We start from the raw sequence: 17389 nt of genomic DNA on the forward strand, positions 1-17389 counted from the left end.
TCCAGCTTCGCTATCAGGAGAGTCGAGGCTTCTTGGTCTACGCTGGGCAGCCCAGTGTTTGTAGTACCTGTGGCAAATCTGGTCATGTGGCGGCCAACTGCAGCACTGTCATCTGCAGGAACTGCAAGCAGGAAGGCATTCAGACAAAGGACTGTAAGCAGAGTAAATGCTACAACCTGTGCGGTGGGACAGGCCAGCTTTACAAGACCTGCCCCAGACGCTGCCTCAGTTATGCACAGGCGGCAAAGTCCAAGGAAAGGCTGGAGGAAGGAACGGTGAATGCGCTTGGTGCTGCGAAGGAGAATAGCAACCCCCTCTCCCAGCGAGGAAAATCCATCTAAGAAGGAGAAGAAAGGGAAGGCAGCTGCAACAAGTGACCCAGCACCTACTCCGTGCCCGGAAACAACTACTCAAAAGACAGAATCAATGGAGGAAGAACCAGCAGAGGGACAAACGGGTGAGTGGCAAGTGGGCAAAAGGAAAACCGCGAAGAAGAAGCCCCAAAAAAAGAACAGGTCACCACCCAAACCACTGGCAAGAGGAGGCTACCGTCTGAGACGGGCTACGGCAGCTGTTCCTCATCGGACGAGGAAGGGCTGGAAGGACTGCACCTGCAAAAGAAGTGGTAGAGCGCAAAGGAGCTGTAAGAGAAAGCCCTCCCCCACACCCCCCCCTGCCTCCAGCTCCATAGCACTGGAAGCAGCGAGATCGAGAGCAGCAAAGCGTCCAGCACACTCCAGCTCCAGGAAGCCGGGAGCAGTAACGTCCTCGAGGAGGAACAGAGGGGAAAGACAGCACCAGCAGTGGACAGTACAAACTTCGCTCCCTGCAGGGCTCCCCCGATGTCACCCCAGTGGAACAAAGCCCCCGTGAGTGACCAGAAGGGTTTTTTAAGCCCAACAATTGTGCAACAGCTTGTGCACACTATGGGTATACAGGAAAATACCCAAAGACTGGGACTAGTAAGGACACCTGGCGTGGTAAGCAAAATTCTACTTTAAATGGGTATAAAGATTGCTTCCATTAACGTGCGTAGCGTTAAATCCACTACGCGATGTGTTTCGACCTTCGGTTACCTTGCCAAGGTCAAAGCTGACCTCTTTCTAGGGGAGTGACGAATACTGCACCTCAGCACCTACAGGCAATGGTGGTCCCACAGGCCATCGATCTGGTCGGGGGACATAATTCCCGTTCCTCTGGCCTGGTATTCTGCTGCGGGAAGCTGACAATCTCCGAAGTTAAGGAGGTGGTGGGCGATTGTATCCTTTTAGCAGACATAATGTACAACAATGCTCCCCTCCGGTTAATCGAAGTGTACGCCCTGGTTCAGTACAGCGAGTGGCTCCCACTGCTGCTGGTGACGTCCAGGCCAGTCATTCTAGGCGGTGACTTCAACTGCATCATTGATGCAGCTGGACGATCTGGCAGCGACATCAGAGTGGACGCTACTTCCAGATTCCTGATGGAAGCAGTAAAAAAAAAAAATGTCAAGCTCCACGTCTTCAGAAAACCTGCAGATGGAGCACAGCATAGATACACCTGGTCAAGACTGGGCAGGTCTGCCCTGTCCAGGATTGACTTCCCGTTTTGTGTCCCATGCATTCGCGGTCAGATCCACTGATGTCAAGCTGGTGTTCTTCTCTGACCACTGCTTCCTGTTGACCGACTGTCACCTACAGGACGACCAGCGAGTTGGCAGGGGGACATAGAAGCTGAACGTAAAACTGCTGACCCCAGAGAACATTGAGGAGCTCAAAAGGGATTACAAAGGTTGGAGAACTGTGAAACCCCTCTTTGCTTCCCACCAGTGCGCTGGAGACTCAATTGAGGTGAACATCAAGAGGTTCTTCATCCTCCAAGGTGTTCAAAGGGTGAGAGACAGAGGAAATTTAGTTTAGTTTAGAGATACAGCACTGAAACAGGCCCTTCGGCCCACCGAGTCTGTGCCGACCATCAACCACCCATTATATACTAATCCTACACTAATTCCATATTCCTATCACATCCCCACCTGTCCCTATATTTTCCCTACCACCTACCTATACTAGTGGCAATTGCTAATGGCCAATTTACCTATCAACCTGCAAGTCTTTGGCATGTGGGAGGAAACCGGAGCACCCGGAGGAAACCGGAGCAGACACAGGGAGAACTTGCAAACTCCACACAGGCAGTACCCAGAATTGAACCCAGGTCACTGGAGCTGTGAGGCTGCGGTGCTAACCACTGTGCCGCCCCAAATGACCCGATTCCAGAAAAGAATGCAGAAACTGCTCTGGCTGCAGGGATGAGGGTCGAGGTCTAGGAGGAACTCCAAGAGGTGAAGAGCCAGCAGGCCTCGCTCTTTGCCATGGAGGCCTCCAAGATCATCATCTGGTCCAGAGTCCGCTCCGTTGAGTAGGATGAGACGTGCTCGCATTTCTTCCAAAAGATACACAGAGAGCAGCCTGAAGGAAGAGAGACAGACGGCTCGATAACGTCATTGCAGTCCGACATACCAAGAATTAGCAAATCCTCTTATGCTGGGCTGTACGACATGAAGCCCACGGGCAGCGCGGCCTCCCAGTCCTTCCTGTCATCTATTACGGAGGTCTTAGATGACAGAACGTGGGAGAGTCTGGACAAACCGCTAACTCCGGACGAGCTGACAAAGGCTGTCAGGTAAAGGCCTGCTTAAGTCACCAAAAAAAAAACCCGACTCGAGCCCGAGTCCCTCTGTTTTCCCCCCGAGCCTTACCCAACCCGACCTGAGCCTGACTACCGCAATGTCCCCTTTACTTACCTTCCGACTCCCAATCTTCAGGAAGCTGCAGCATGAGCATGATGATGTCATCGAGATGCTCACTGCACAGACTCGGGTAAGATTTTTACCTACAATTCCTGCTGTGTGTCTCCGACCCAACCCGAACCCAACACGTGTCGTCGGGCCCCGTTGGGTTCGGGTCAGGTAGCAGGCCTTTACTGTCAGGTCCTTTGAGACGAGTAGAACTCCCGGAAGTGTCGGCTTACCGGTTGAGTTGTATTCGACTCTGTGGGACTGGATCGGCCCAGACCTGCTGGAAGTATACGAGAGTACGCTTCTGACTGGCAGCATGTCAGAATCCATGAGGAAAGGCACCATCACCCTCATCTACAAGTGGAAGGGGGAGAGGGCAAAAATCAGAAATTGGCGACCCATCTCACTGCTTAATGTAGACTACAAAATTCTGCCCAAAGTTATCATCAGTCGGGTCAAGTCTGCTCTGGAGTCCTATACTGTACCCGGCAGGGAGATCTCAGATAGTCTTGCACTACTCAGGGATACAATCGCATATGTATGAGACGGGGGTGGACACCTGCCTCATCAGCTTGGACCAGGAGAAGGCTTTTGGCAGGATATCGTACACCCTACATGATGGATGTGCTCTCCAAATAGGGGGTTTGGGAAGGGAATCTGCAATTGGATCCAACTGCTCTGCACAAACATCAGTAGCACAGTCTCAATCAATGGGTGGGAATCAGAAAGTTTCCCGATCAAATCTGGAGTCATACAGGGCTGTCCTCTCTCCCCTGTCTTGTTTATTTGCTCTATCGAACCCTTTGCTGAGTCCATTAGGAAGAATGCGGGCATAAGAGGGGTGACGATCCCAGGCAGCGGAGGCATTCGGGTCAAAGCCTCCCTGTACATGGACGGCGTCGCTGTCTTCTGTTCTGATCTGCTGTCTGTTCGCAGGCTGATGAGCATCTGCGACCAGTTCGAACTGGCTTTGGGAGCCAAAGTTAATCGCGGCAAGAGCGAGGCCATGTTCTTTGGGAACTGTGCTGACCAATCCTTTGTTCCCTCCACCATAAGGTCGCACTACCTGAAGGTGCTGGGGATATGGTTTGGAGGGGCCGGGGCATGCGGTAAAACCTGGAAGGAGAGTATAGCCATGGTAAAACATAAACTGAGCATGTAGCAGCAGCGTTCTCTCTCCATTGTGGGCAAGAACCTGGTCATCAGGTGCGAGGAACTCACGTTGTTGCTGTACGTGGCGCATGACAGGCCCATACCCAGTCCTGCCCCATGGCGGTCATCCGAGCCATCTTCCGTTTTATCTGGAGGTCGAAAATGGACCGTGTCCGCAGGGACACCTTGTTCAAACCTCTAGCTAAAGGGGGAAAAAGGTACCCAACGTCGCCCTCATCCTGATGGCCACTTTTGTGTAGAACCCCAGTACGCAAACACTAAGTGTCACTATGTGCTGAGGTTCTGTTTGTCCCCGGTGTTCCGAAGGATGGGTCTGGCCACATTGCAGTGGAACGCTCCATTCAGTTGGACCGTGCCAGACCACCTATCCTTGTGGAAAAGTTTGTGCCGAAAAACACCTTTGACCACCAATCCATCAGGCAGTGGTCTGCATGGAATGTCCTCAAAGCCCTACAGGAAAAGGAGATGGTGGATCCTGTTGGATGGTTCCCTGAGCAGACTGCCAAAGTCATTCGGCAGAATGTCTCCTCACCAGAACTTTCAAACAAGCACCGAGACGCAGCTTGTGTAGAGCAGTTGGATCAGATCCTTCCTGCACGCCCAGAATCTCACTGCCTCCGCACGCTGCCCTCTAGGTGGCTGTGGTGGGGAAGAGGCTGTTGCCCACCTCCTTCTGGAATGTGCCTTTGTAAAGCAGGTGTGGAAAGAGATGCAGTGGTTTTTGTCCAGGTTTATCCTGAGCAGCTCCGTAATGCAGGACTCTGTGCTCCACAGTCTGTTCCCAGGGACGCACACCGAGATAAACATCAACTGCTGCTGGAGGACCATCAATTCGGTGAAGGACGCACTTTGTTCTGCCTGAAACTTGCCAGTTTTCCAGAGCAAAGAGTTGTCCACAACCGAGTGTTGCAGACTGGCACGTTCCAAGGTCCAGGACTATGTGCTCAGGGGCGCACTGAAGCTTGGGGCAGCTGCTGCAAAGGCTCAATGGGGAAAGGCCACTGTGTAAGGCCCTCCCGCCATGGTATACTGAGGGATTGGAACCCATGTAAAACCGCTGGAACTGTATGCACCAAAATATAGTTTTGCTGTGTAATGCAAATATACATTACATGTAAAATGGAATGGCAAGGGTTGTGAGGCAACACACTTTCTGTATCGAAGGAAACTGATTTCCTTTGCACTTTCTGGAATGTCAAATTGGAACTGGTTTGTCATGTATTTTTTTAATAGATTTTTATGAATAAAGTATATTTTTGGAAAAAAAAGCAATTGGTTAGGTCATGTTGCAGCTGGTAATATGGCCATAGTTATTGGGAGTTACAATTCTGCCTTTCTTTGCAGATAGAATCAGATTATTCTGTGATGGTGTAAATGTGAATTGAATTTTGCTTTTGTTGGTGCAGGACCCAATGATGCTTTTTGCTGATATACTGGATATTTCATTGCACCAACCATCCCAGACTGGTAGCACAATCTAAACTGTTTCTTTTTAAAATTTCACTTGGACATTTGAGTATTTCACCAGTTGTTTAGTGTGTTTGTCTGGTTCATTAGTTATGATTATTTTGCACCTGTATTGTCATCCAAACAACTTTGATTTCTATGTGTGGAAAGACGTGTAGTCTCACTGTTTTGTTTCAAGGAGTTGTATACTGACTCCTGTAATCTTAGAATTGTTTGTCGTTTTGATGTCACAGGCTGGGGAGTATCAACTGTAAAGCTCTATTCTGTATTATTGGAATATTCACTCATTTTTGATCAAAGAACGCAATCCCAAAGAGTGATTTATTTCAGGGCTGCTGATCATCACCTGGTTTCGCATGGAAAACATTTTCAAAAAATGGGACATTTTAAGTATTTTACTGTCTCTGTTCAAATAGAAGAACAGTAATTTTCCCCCTCTCCCCCAGGTGCATAATACAATTGGTTTACAAAAGATTAGATGGTTTTCACACAATGTTGTGTAATTTATTTATAATTTGTTCTACATAACAGACTGTGGCTGAAAGTTGTAATTGTCACAGAAACCGTTTTAGTGATACTATTTGCCTGCCACTTTATTAAACTTTACTTAAGATGCACATAACTTTGTTCCCCAAAACCTCTTAACTAGAGTTATTTATTACAATATAAAATTGTTTGCTTGTCCTCTGACTGTGGGTTTATAGTATTTGCTGAAGATACAGGTTTGTTCACCCCTGCTCTCACTCCCAAACCTTGCATATTTACATAATCAGCAACTCCAGTATACACTTTTGCTGCACAAGCGGGGAAACAATATTCAAGGTGTTTCACAAAGTTTTCAAATGAACCTGTAGCTAGGGTATGGAAAATCAGGATAGGTGACTAAAAGCTTGATAGGTTTTAAGAGAGTATTTAAAAGCTGGATAGGTGACTAAAAGCTTGATAGGTTTTAAGAGAGTATTTAAAAGCTGGAGAGGCAGGAAGGTTCAGGAAGAACAGAGTAGGACCAGGCAGCTGAAGGGTCTGACACCAAAGGAGGTGGAGTGATTTAGGGAATTGCATATAAGGCCAGTGTTAGAGGATTGGAGCACGGGGGAGGCAGTATAGGGCTGAAAGAGATTCCAGACATAGTTTATAGGGTGAGGCTGATGAGGGTTTCCAATTTGATTCCTTAGCCCGCAATATATTAATGTAAATCAGCAAGGATATAGTTGATGGGCAAGCAGGACTTAATATAAGGCAGGATAAAGATGGCAGAGTTCAGGATGAGTTAGTTTTTATGGAGGATGAGTTGCCAACGAGGACAGAACTGGAGTAATCAAATCTGGGGTGACAGTTTCTTTGACGGAAGGATTAAGATAAGAGTGGAAATGAGCAATTTTCTGGTGGTGGGATTTCAAGCTCAGCATAGCTAAACTTAGAGTCAAGTAGGACAATGAGCTAGCTAGCACACAATTTGTTTCAAATTGAACAATTGGGTAGGGAAGGATATGGAATTAACAGCAATGGAACAGAGTTTGTTACAGGAGCTAAGAATGATGGCTTCAGTTTTCCAACTGTTGAGCTGGTGAAAATTAGTTCAACATCCTTGTTCGGTCACAGTGTGAACATCAGGTTAATGCAGCAAAAGCCTCATCCCAAACCACACGGTTATCTCCATTCTTCTTTAGTGATTTTAAATTACATAAAAATGTTGAGGGGGAAAAACATATTTTACTTTATTCTTCTATTCCCCTTGGCTAACACCTTGGCTTGTAAATTTTCTGCCTGGTTGTGACACGGGTTGTCAGGATACTCTGTTTGTACCGGGTAAAAGCCAGGTCCCATGGTACATCTGTTACTGGCACAATGTGGTCCAGAACTTGTTCAATATAAAAAATTACCAACTTAAGCCCCAGGCTCCAGACAGTGATATGTCTATGTGGAAGAAAACTTCACTGCTGACATTAAGTAATCAAGAATTGGATAATCTACATATGTTATAAATGCTAGTGTTAGTATTACACTGACTTGAGTGAAGAAGGTAAATGGCAGCAAAAAAAAAAGGAAAGTGGTTTAGTAGCTTTTGTTGTACTTGTTGATTTGTGAATGCTGTCTTTTGGAGGGAAAAAGCAAAGGACTTGATTGCTCAGTTTTCTGCTGGTTCCTCATTTCTCCTTTGTTTTATTACCTGTGACTGGCAATTTACATTTACAATTTAACCTAGTGAGGCTGTCATTTTTCTGGTCCTATTGTCTGAGGTGTAATAATTCAAGTCCTTTTTCAAACAAAATAAAAGGTTTATTGTAGAAAATGAAATGAGTAAGCTGTCATTTTGGAAAATACCTATGTCTTGTCTTTCAATGTTTGAAGAAAATGATTGAATTTACTACTAGATTTTTAATAAAACTAGTAATGGGCAAGTGAGTTTGAAAAGATGAAAATAAGGAAAAATGTTGAATTGCTATTCATTGCTAATTTAGTTGCTGATTATAATTTAAATGCAGTATTACTAACTTAAAATTAATTCTAGAAACAACAGTAGGCCATTCAGCCCCTCATGCTTGTTCTGCCATTCAATTGTGAACTCCATTTATCTGCCGTTGTTCCATATCCCTTAATTCACATACCTGAACAAATATCTATCCATTTCGGCCGCAAAAGTATTAATTAACTCAGCATCCACAGCCTATAAGGGAAGTATTCCAGCTTTTCCTCTAACCTTTGTGAGGATGTGCTTCCTGATTTTTTTTTAAAAATCCTATATGGCTCAGCCATAATAAGATTACACCCTCCTATTCTGGACTCCCCCACCAAAGAAAATATTTTCTCTGTATTTATCTTGTCGAACTCTTTAAACATTTTAAATGCCTCAATTAGAGCACTGCTCAATCTTCTAAACTCTAAGGAATGCAAACTATGTTTATGCAACCTGTCCTCATAATTTAACCCTTTAAGATCTGATATCACTCTGAATCTGCATTGTACACCTTCCAATAACAATATATCATGTGGGTTTGGTGGCCAAAACTGAATGCAATGCTCCAGATGGGGTTTTGCCAAGGCTTCGTACAACTGAAGTATTGCTTCCTCACTTTTGAATTCTAATCCCCTTGAGATAAAGGCCAACATTCTATTAGCCTTTTTGATTATTTGCCATATCTATGCCGTAGCTTTTACTCATTTTGTGTACGTGGGCACCTAATTCCCTATACCCCTCCACATCTCTCTGACTCTCTCACCATTTAAGAATATATTCTGATTTGTCTTTGCCTTTGAATGAAGTATGAAGAATGAATGGTTTCTTCTCCTCTGATGCTAAAAGGATTCTGATGGAGTTTTATGTATTGACCTTTTGAAATCGAAAAGCAGAATACATTGACATCACATCACTATTTTAATGCCGTTAACCAGTTTAAAATAAATGCATAAAGCATCAGTAGCTATTATCCCATAGCACAATTTCAAAGCCATTGTTATGAGAAATGATATTACTAGCTTAGTACAAATGGGAATAATAAGTTTAAAGAAAGAATATTAGGCCATTGATCTTTTGAGGTAAAATGTCTGACTAAAAGCACGTCCGGTGTAATGTTGATATTCTGATATATCGGTTGGCAATTCAATGTGAAGAAAGGTAAAAGAGGCGAGCCGAGAAGATAGAATGTAGTGTTTATTGGGAGTTACTATAAATTTGTAATGGATATTGACATTGAGTTTCTTCAGATCGAGCAGTTGAAGCATGGCATTTGCTTGTGGAGGTGGGCAGTTGAAAGAAAATGGAGTGGTTCAGTAATGGGTGTCTCCTATGAAGACTGGGTCATGTCAGTTTCTTGTGGGGGCAAGGGTGGGTCCCATTCACCCTTAGAAGCATTGTGCTCTTATAGGAGATGAGAGCAGTGGGATGCTGTCATCGATAGCATTCCTGCTGCTCCTACCTCCTCTGTTGAGTATACTGGATGTTGGCGAGATGCAGGTGTAATTGGGGGCAGCAGAGGTGTTCCTGAACAGATTCACTGCCTGGTACTGTCCAAGATTACAGTTTGTGCAATATGACTTGACTCACAAAGGGGTTTGACTTTACTGATTGCAGCAACTCCACATGTCCTTCAAATCTCTCTTGCCGCTCTCCTCTAAATTTCAAAGATGCCCAAGATGTTCTATACTAGTGTAGAGGCCTGTCTGTTTTGTTCAAATGGCCTCACCCTATCCAGACAGGTCAGGCCAGCTAAAGGCCGGCTCGGGTCTGCAAATGAAACCTGACCCGAGCCCGACAGAACCACATCTGACCTGGCCCGAATCCTTTCATTTTTTTCCCGCGCCTGGCCTGACCTGACCATCAGTTAACCTAGCTTCCGTTTTTCACTTTGTTGCTTATCTGTACAAGCTTAAAACTGTAACTAAACAACCTTTCAAGTCCAAAAAGTACATTAACATTGGACCCACATACCGGAGGTGGTGATGGAGTGTGTCTGACTCGGACCTGTCTGACCTGAACGCGTATGCTGGACCGGAAGAGTGACCCAACCCGTCCCTTGTCGTCTGGTTCGGTTCGGGTAGGGTAGCCATGCTCTAAGCCCAGCACAGGAATCGTGATTTCCACTCTGCCTGTTGGATATTTGGGCCCATAATTCATTGGGACACACAATAGATTTGGAATGACCTTGCTCTGTTCCATATTTTTGAAAAAAATCACAACAATGTTTTGTCTGTTGGATGAGATAGCAATAGAGATATTTCAATTAGAATTTTCTTCAGCGATTTGAAAATAGTTCAGTAGAGAGCCTATATATGATGAAACTTATGTTGCTTGTGGCAAAATACAGTGTTCCTACTCCCTCATAGTCCCATGTTTTGCACAAGTGCTATAGCTGCTGGAATATATACGTTTCAACTATCCCACTTTATCTTCCAACTAAGTTGTTGTAATAACCATTAATAAATGTTGCTTTGTTTTCATGTCTTTGAAACTGTTTTTCTTCACGTAAATTGAAGATTGAAGAAACCACTTCCCCCAGCCTTGCCATACAAAAAGGTGCAAAAGTTCACAACCATTTGTATTATCAATTGGCAGAAAAATTGCTTTAGAGTATGAATGTCTCTTGCTTTTAACTAGTCTCCCTTGCACTGATGGCGAAGCAATCGCTGCAAAAACTGATTGAAAGTCTTTCTGGTAACTTTTTAATACAAGTGTGCATGAATAAAATTGTGAATCTTCTCAAAATTTTTCCGAACTCTGAGAGAGTGTATATCAGTGACCAAACTGAAATCTGGAAGCTATCAAATGTGAAACTCTGGTTACTGTATCACTCCATGTGTATAATTAAGCAGCCACACAAAATCAGATTTAAAAATGAAACTAGTTTCAGAAGTTTCTTTTGTACAGGATTAAACAAATAAAATTCAAAGTGAAATCTTCCACTCATTTAAAACCGAAAAGAAAATTCTATCTCCGTCTTCAGTTGGTTACCTCTTCAGAAGTTGCAGGATTTGGCAGTGAGGATAATATCCAATGTTGTGATGTTGTTACCCAATAGTAATGTTGATTGGATGTATCCCACCTCTTTGTGCCAGAATTAAATCATTCACCGAGGAGGAGCAAGTTGAAACATGGATAGCCACAGCATCATGCTATGATATATAAGAAGTTACTGCTAATGTAGGAAGTGAATGTGTTGGATTGAACTCATTTCATTTCTTCATTCAAATACTTATGTTGAAATGATAGTGTTCCTTTTCCGTGTTTGGAAGAAAATGTGATCTAAAGATGTATACATGGTGTACAGATAACAGAGGCTTATGAATAAGCTAACATTGGCTCATTTTGTAGTGAAAAGTTTAATGTCTCTTACTGTTTTTCAGATATGATGCATGATGGTTGAAGGCACTATTACAAGAAGTTGCAGGATCATCCAGATGTTTACAGATTGAAATTGAGGTATATGGTGACTAATACTTGTGAAATTTGGCACCATTTTCCTTGCTAATGAGCAAGTGAAAATAATGAGATTTCTTTAAAAATCAGAAGCTATCCTTCAGTCATTTTGGGGAGGGACTTAGGGTATCATTGAAGCAGTTTATTCAACTATGATATGGGGATTCAGCCAAATGCTGGCTTTCACATTTATGTGAAGTGTGACATGTTTAGCCTGGATATTAATAATAATTAGGTTTGTTTGGAGCATCCACACACTCCTACTTTTTGCTGTTTGGATGCAACTGGTGTACAATTTTGGTTGGGAAAACAATGGCTCAGGTTAGGAGCTTTGTTGCTACAAAACATTGGGAAGACTGAAGCCATTGTCTTCAGTCCCCATCACAAACTCTGTTCCCTGTCCATCTCCCTCCCTGGCCATGGTCTCGGGCTCGGGCTGAACCAAACTACCTGTGAACTCAGCATCCTATTTGACCCTGAGCTGGTCTTGTGGCCCTATATCCTCTCCATCACAAAGATTGCCTACTTCCATCACAAAGATCACTACTTCCATCTCCATAACGTCACCCACCTCAGTTTATATATTGCTGAAACCCTCATTCATGCTTTTGTGACCTCCGGACTAGAATTTTCCAATTATTTTCTTGCCAGCTCCAATCCTTCACCCTCCATAAACTTAAGCTCGTCCAAAGCTCTGCTGCCCATATCGTAACCTGTATCAAGTCCTGTTGTGCATAATGACTTATATTGGCTCCTGGCTCATCGACTCCTTGATTTAAAAATTTTCATCCTGGTGTTCAAATCCCTCCATGGCCTTGCCCCTGGCTATTTCTGTAACCTTCTCAAGCCCTCCACAAACTCTGTTCTCCAGCTGTCATCTTTGGCATCCCCACTTGCTTTCCATTGGCACCTGTGCTATCAACCGTATTGGCCCTAAGCTCTGGAGTAGACTTCATAAACCCCTCTCTTCTGGTTTAAGACTCCCCTTAAAACCTACATCATTGACCATGCTTTTAGTCATCTATCCTAATATCTTTTTTTTTTTAAGCTTGGTGTCAATTCTTGTCTGATTGCATTTCTCTGAAGCGCCAGGGAATGTTTTTCTATGTTAAAGGCATGCTATAAATGCAAATTGTTGTATAGAAAATAATATACGGTTGATTGGCATTTTGTATGGGCATTATACAGTCCAATAACAGAATACCTATGGAGCAGTAGATGATACGAACTATTGAGTTGGCTTCAGCCTTTCAATTTCATGAATATTCTTCCATGCACTATATACATTTTTTGTTTTTATGCTACAAGTGGGACGAAGAGCTATGAAGAGGCAAAATATATTTTAATTGTCAGTATCTACTTTGCATGTGCCTGAAATAACACCAATAAAGGATCTTTATAGATATGCATATTTGCTGACGAAATTGCTCTTCAACTTTATTGCATCCCTTAACTGTGTTTTTATGTATGTACTGACGAGGGAAATTGACTTGCAGTTACTGTCTAGAATATAGATAAAATATTCAATGATCTCCAAAACCTGCAACCACTTCATATTTGCTGGTATAAAAAGTGTTGCTGAGGACCTGTCATGCTTCCAAAGTCTCCAGGAAAGTGAGTTTCCAATGGCTTGAGAGGCTGAATTGCAGGCTGTATATGCTGTTTGCAGTTTGTTTCCATTTGCAATACTAAAAAAAGCAAAGGCCGCAGTAGAAATTTTATTTGCAAGTAAGTTCCTCTCCTTGGAGAAATGGTGGTTTTTCTTGGAATCTAAAGAGTGCTTGTATAGATATTTGAGGATTGTACACATTGGAGAAAGCAATTCATTCATTCTATTCCCTGAAGAAAATGAAGCAGCATAATACCGTATCTAGAATGGAATATTATGTCACTTTTCAATGAGCCCTCAATTCACTGGTTGAAATCCTATACAGTGGCCAGTTATAGGGTTATACAGCACAGAAACAGGCCCTTCGGCCCATCGTGTCTGTGTCGGCCATCAGGCACCTAACTATTCTAATCCCATTTTCGAGCACTTGGCCCATAGACTTGTATGCTATGGTGTTTCAGGTGCTCATTTAAATACTTCTTAAATGTTGTGAGGGTTCCTGCCTCTACCACCCCTTCAGGCAGTGCGTTCCAGATTCCAACATCTCCACAGCAGAAAGCTACTACCCACTCCTGTCTTCCCACACATTTTCTCCCCTTCTGGATCTGGTGCCTCATATGTAACTAGTTTGGCAGGGGGATGGGAACCGGAGCTACGGATCAGTGGACGGGGTAGCTGTTGAACAGGCAGATACCAAGTGCAGAGAGTCTGTGAGGATGGTTAGACAATTGACACGACCAAGTTGCAGCCAGTATGATGGGTTGAAGTGTGTCTAATTTAACGCGAGAAGTGTCAGGAATAAGGGTGATGAACTTAGAGCATGGATCAGTACTTGGAGCTACGATGTTGTGGCCATTACAGAGACGTGGATATAACGGGCAGGAATGGATGTTGGATGTTCCTGGGTTCAGATGTTTCAAAAGGAATAGGGAGGGAGGTAAAAGAGGTGGGGCAGTGGCATTGCTAATCAGGGATAGTATCACAGCTGCAGAAAGGGAGGTCGTCGAGGAGGGTTTGTCTACTGAGTCATTCTGGGTGGAAGTCAGAAACAGGAAAGGAGCAGTCACTTTATTGGGAGTTTTCGATAGACCCCCCAATAGCAACAGAGACACGGAGGAACAGATTGGGAGGCAGATTTTGGAAAGGTGCAGAAGTAACAGGGTTGTTGTCATGGGTGACTTCAACTTCCCTAATATTGATTGGAACCTCCTTAGTGCAAATAGTTTGGATGGAGCAGTTTTTGTCAGGTGTGTCCAGGAAGGTTTCCTGACTCAATATGTAGATAGGCCGACTAGAGGGGAGGCTATGTTGGATTTGGTGCTTGGCAACGAACCAGACCAGGTGGCAGATCTCTCGGTGGGAGAGCATTTCGGTGATAGTGATCACAACTCCCTGACCTTTACTATAGTCATGGAGAGGGACAGGAGCAGACTGGATGGGAAAATATTTAATTGGGGGAGGGGGAATTACAATGCTATTAGGCAGGAACTGGGGAGCATAAACTGGGAACAGATGTTCTCAGGGAAATGCACGACAGAAATGTGGAGGTTGTTTAGGGAGCACTTGCTGCGACTGCTGGATAGGTTTGTCCCGATGAGGCAAGGAAGGGATGGTAGGGTGAAGGAAACTTGGATGACAAGAGATGTGGAACAGCTAGTCAAGAGGAAGAAGGAAGCTTACTTAAGGTTGAGGAAGCAAGGATCAGACGGCTCCAGAGGGTTACAAGGTAGCCTGGAAGGAACTAAAGAATGGACTTAGGAGAGCTGGAAGGGGACATGAAAATGTCTTGGTGGGTAGGATTAAGGAAAATCCCAAGGCGTTCTACACTTATGTGAGGAACAAGAGGATGGCCAGAGTGAGGGTAGGGCCGATGAGGGATAGTGGAGGGAACTTGTGCCTGGAGTCGGAGGGGGTAGGGGAGGTCCTAAATGAATACTTTGCTTCAGTATTCACTAGTGAGAGGGACCTGGTCGTTTGGGAGGACAGCGCGGAACAGGCTGATATGCTCGAACAGGTTGAGGTTAAGAAAGAGGATGTGCTGGAGATTTTGAATGATATGAGGACAGATAAGTCCCCGGGGCCAGACGAGATATACCCAAGGATATTACGGGAAGCGAGGGAAGAGATTGCTGCACCTTTGGCAATGATCTTTGCGTCTTCACTGTCCACTGGAGTAGTACCGGATGATTGGAGGGTGGCAAATGTTGTTCCCTTGTTCAAGAAAGGGAATAGGGATAACCCTTGGAATTATAGACCAGTCAGTCTTACGTCGGTAGTGGGCAAATTATTGGAGAGGATTCTGAGAGACAGGATTTATGATTATTTGGAAAAGCATGGTTTGATTAGAGACAGTCAGCATGGCTTTGTGAGGGGCAGGTCATGCCTCACAAGCCTTATTGAATTCTTTGAAGATGTGACAAAACATATTGATGAAGGAAGAGCAGTGGATGTGGTGTATATGGATTTTAGCAAGGCTTTTGATAAGGTTCCCCATGGTAGGCTCATTCAGAAAGTGAGGAGGCATGGGATACAGGGAAAGTTGGCTGTCTGGATACAAAATTGGCTGGCCCATAGAAGACAGAGGGTGGTAGTAGATGGAAAGTATTCAGCCTGGAGCTCGGTGACCAGTGGTGTTCCGCAGGGAGCTGTTCTGGGACCTCTGCTCTTTGTGATTTTTATAAATGACTTGGATGAGGAAGTGGAAGACTGGGTTAGTAAGTTTGCCGATGACACAAAGGTTGCTGGAGTTGTGGATAGTGTGGAAGGCTGTTGTAGGTTGCAACGGGACATTGACAGGATGCAGAGCTGGGCTGAGAAGTGGCAGATGGAGTTCAACCTGGAAAAGTGTGAAGTGATTCATTTTGGAAGGTAGAATTTGAATGCAGAATACAGGCTTAAAGACAGGATTATCGGTAGTGTGGAGGAACAGAGGGATCTTGGGGTCCATGTCCATAGATCGCTCAAAGTTGCCACCCAAGTTGATAGGGTTGTTAAGAAGGCGTATGGTGTGTTGGCTTTCATTAACGCGGATTGAGTTTAAGAGCCGCGAGGTTATGCTGCAGCTCTATAAGGCCCTGGTTCGACCACACGTGGAATATTGTGTTCAGTTCTGGTTGCCTCATTATAGGAAGGATGTGGAAGCTTTAGAGAGGGTGCAGAGGAGATTTACCAGGATGCTGCCTGGACTGGAGGGCATGTCTTACGAAGAAAGATTGAGGGAGCTAGGGCTTTTCTCATTGGAGCGAAGAAGGATGAGAGGTGACTTGATAGAGGGGTACAAGATGATGAGAGGCATGGATAGAGTGGATAGTCGGAGACTTTTTCCCAGGGTGGAAAGGGCTATCACCAGGGGGCATAATTTTAAGGTGATTGGAGGAAGGTTTCGGGGAGATGTCAGAGGTAGGTTCTTTACACAGAGTGGTGGGTGCGTGGAATGCGCTGCCAGCGGTGGTAGTAGAAGCAGATACATTAGGGACATTTAAGCGACTCTTGGATAGGTACATGGATGATAGTAGAATGAAGGGTAGGTAATTAGTTTGATCTTCGAGTAGGTTAAAGGTTTGGCACAACATCGTGGGCCGAAGGGCCTGTACTGTGCTGTACTGTTCTATGTTCTATGTAACTGAAGTTGTTCAAATAGTAAAGAATAAATTCAGTTCTGTTTATTGCATCGGATTGTGGGAATTTCACTAATTTTTAGGGCAATAAATTTTGGGATTCCATCTACTTTTGCATGAAAGCTGTAACTGATCTCGATTAATTTTATATTCTTTTACCAGTGAATTTATATTTACCTTTTTAGATTTGTTAAGCGCAGGGTAATATGTGGTGTCAATAATAGTGATTTAAGGAAGTGGTTATGGAGGAATTGCTGATATGAACATGGACTTTGAATTTAATTTGATTCCCTTTTCCCTTTCTGAAGCGCCCCCCCAACCTGCCTAGTTGTACTTTGCACCACCTGCTGTAAGCAAGCTGCCACAGTGTCAATGGGGCCTTATCACCAAGTCACCTTGGCCTCTTTCCCCAATTCCTTCTGCATCTACTACTCTGAGCATTGCGCATTTCCACCTCTTTTGACCTCTTTCAAGTCTTCATTGTCTGCTGTCCCCAAGCCGCACCTTATATTTCTCCGTGAGATAGCCTTTCTTCTTCCTTCCATTTGCACCGAGCAATTACTTTGTGTTGTTTTCAGTCTCCACCTCAGATCCCCTTGCTCTCTCTTCTCAAAGTTCACTACCTCCTTGTGTTTCCTAAAGAACTGCTCCATGTAAATTCCCCAACCATAGCCAGTTTCTCAACCTGGTCACGTCCTGTGGCCTGTCTACTCCCGTGGTTTTCATCACTGACAAAACTATCTGGCCGCAAGAATTAGAAGCAAGAGTAGGCCGTTCGGCCCTTTGAGCCTACTCCGCCATTCGATAAGATCATGGCTGATCTGATTGTGGCCTCA

General features: G+C 44.4%; 1 protein-coding gene across 10 annotated transcripts in view; it reads left to right on the top strand.

Annotated features, from left to right (window-relative positions):
- LOC137378257 (nuclear receptor coactivator 3-like) overlaps nt 1–17389 on the top strand; it is a 295743-nt gene that overhangs the window by 175869 nt on the left and 102485 nt on the right. For 9 of the 10 annotated variants that reach the window (XM_068048490.1, XM_068048497.1, XM_068048498.1 and 6 more), the window contains exon 2: nt 11255–11330. The exons of the other annotated variant lie outside the window; for it this stretch is intronic. The gene's annotated coding sequence lies outside the window, so the exon portion shown is untranslated. The remainder of the gene's footprint in view (nt 1–11254; nt 11331–17389) is intronic. 10 annotated transcript variants of the gene reach the window in all.

This window comes from Heterodontus francisci, chromosome 16, assembly GCF_036365525.1.
Source record: "Heterodontus francisci isolate sHetFra1 chromosome 16, sHetFra1.hap1, whole genome shotgun sequence".
Classification (NCBI taxonomy): Eukaryota; Metazoa; Chordata; class Chondrichthyes; order Heterodontiformes; family Heterodontidae; genus Heterodontus; species Heterodontus francisci.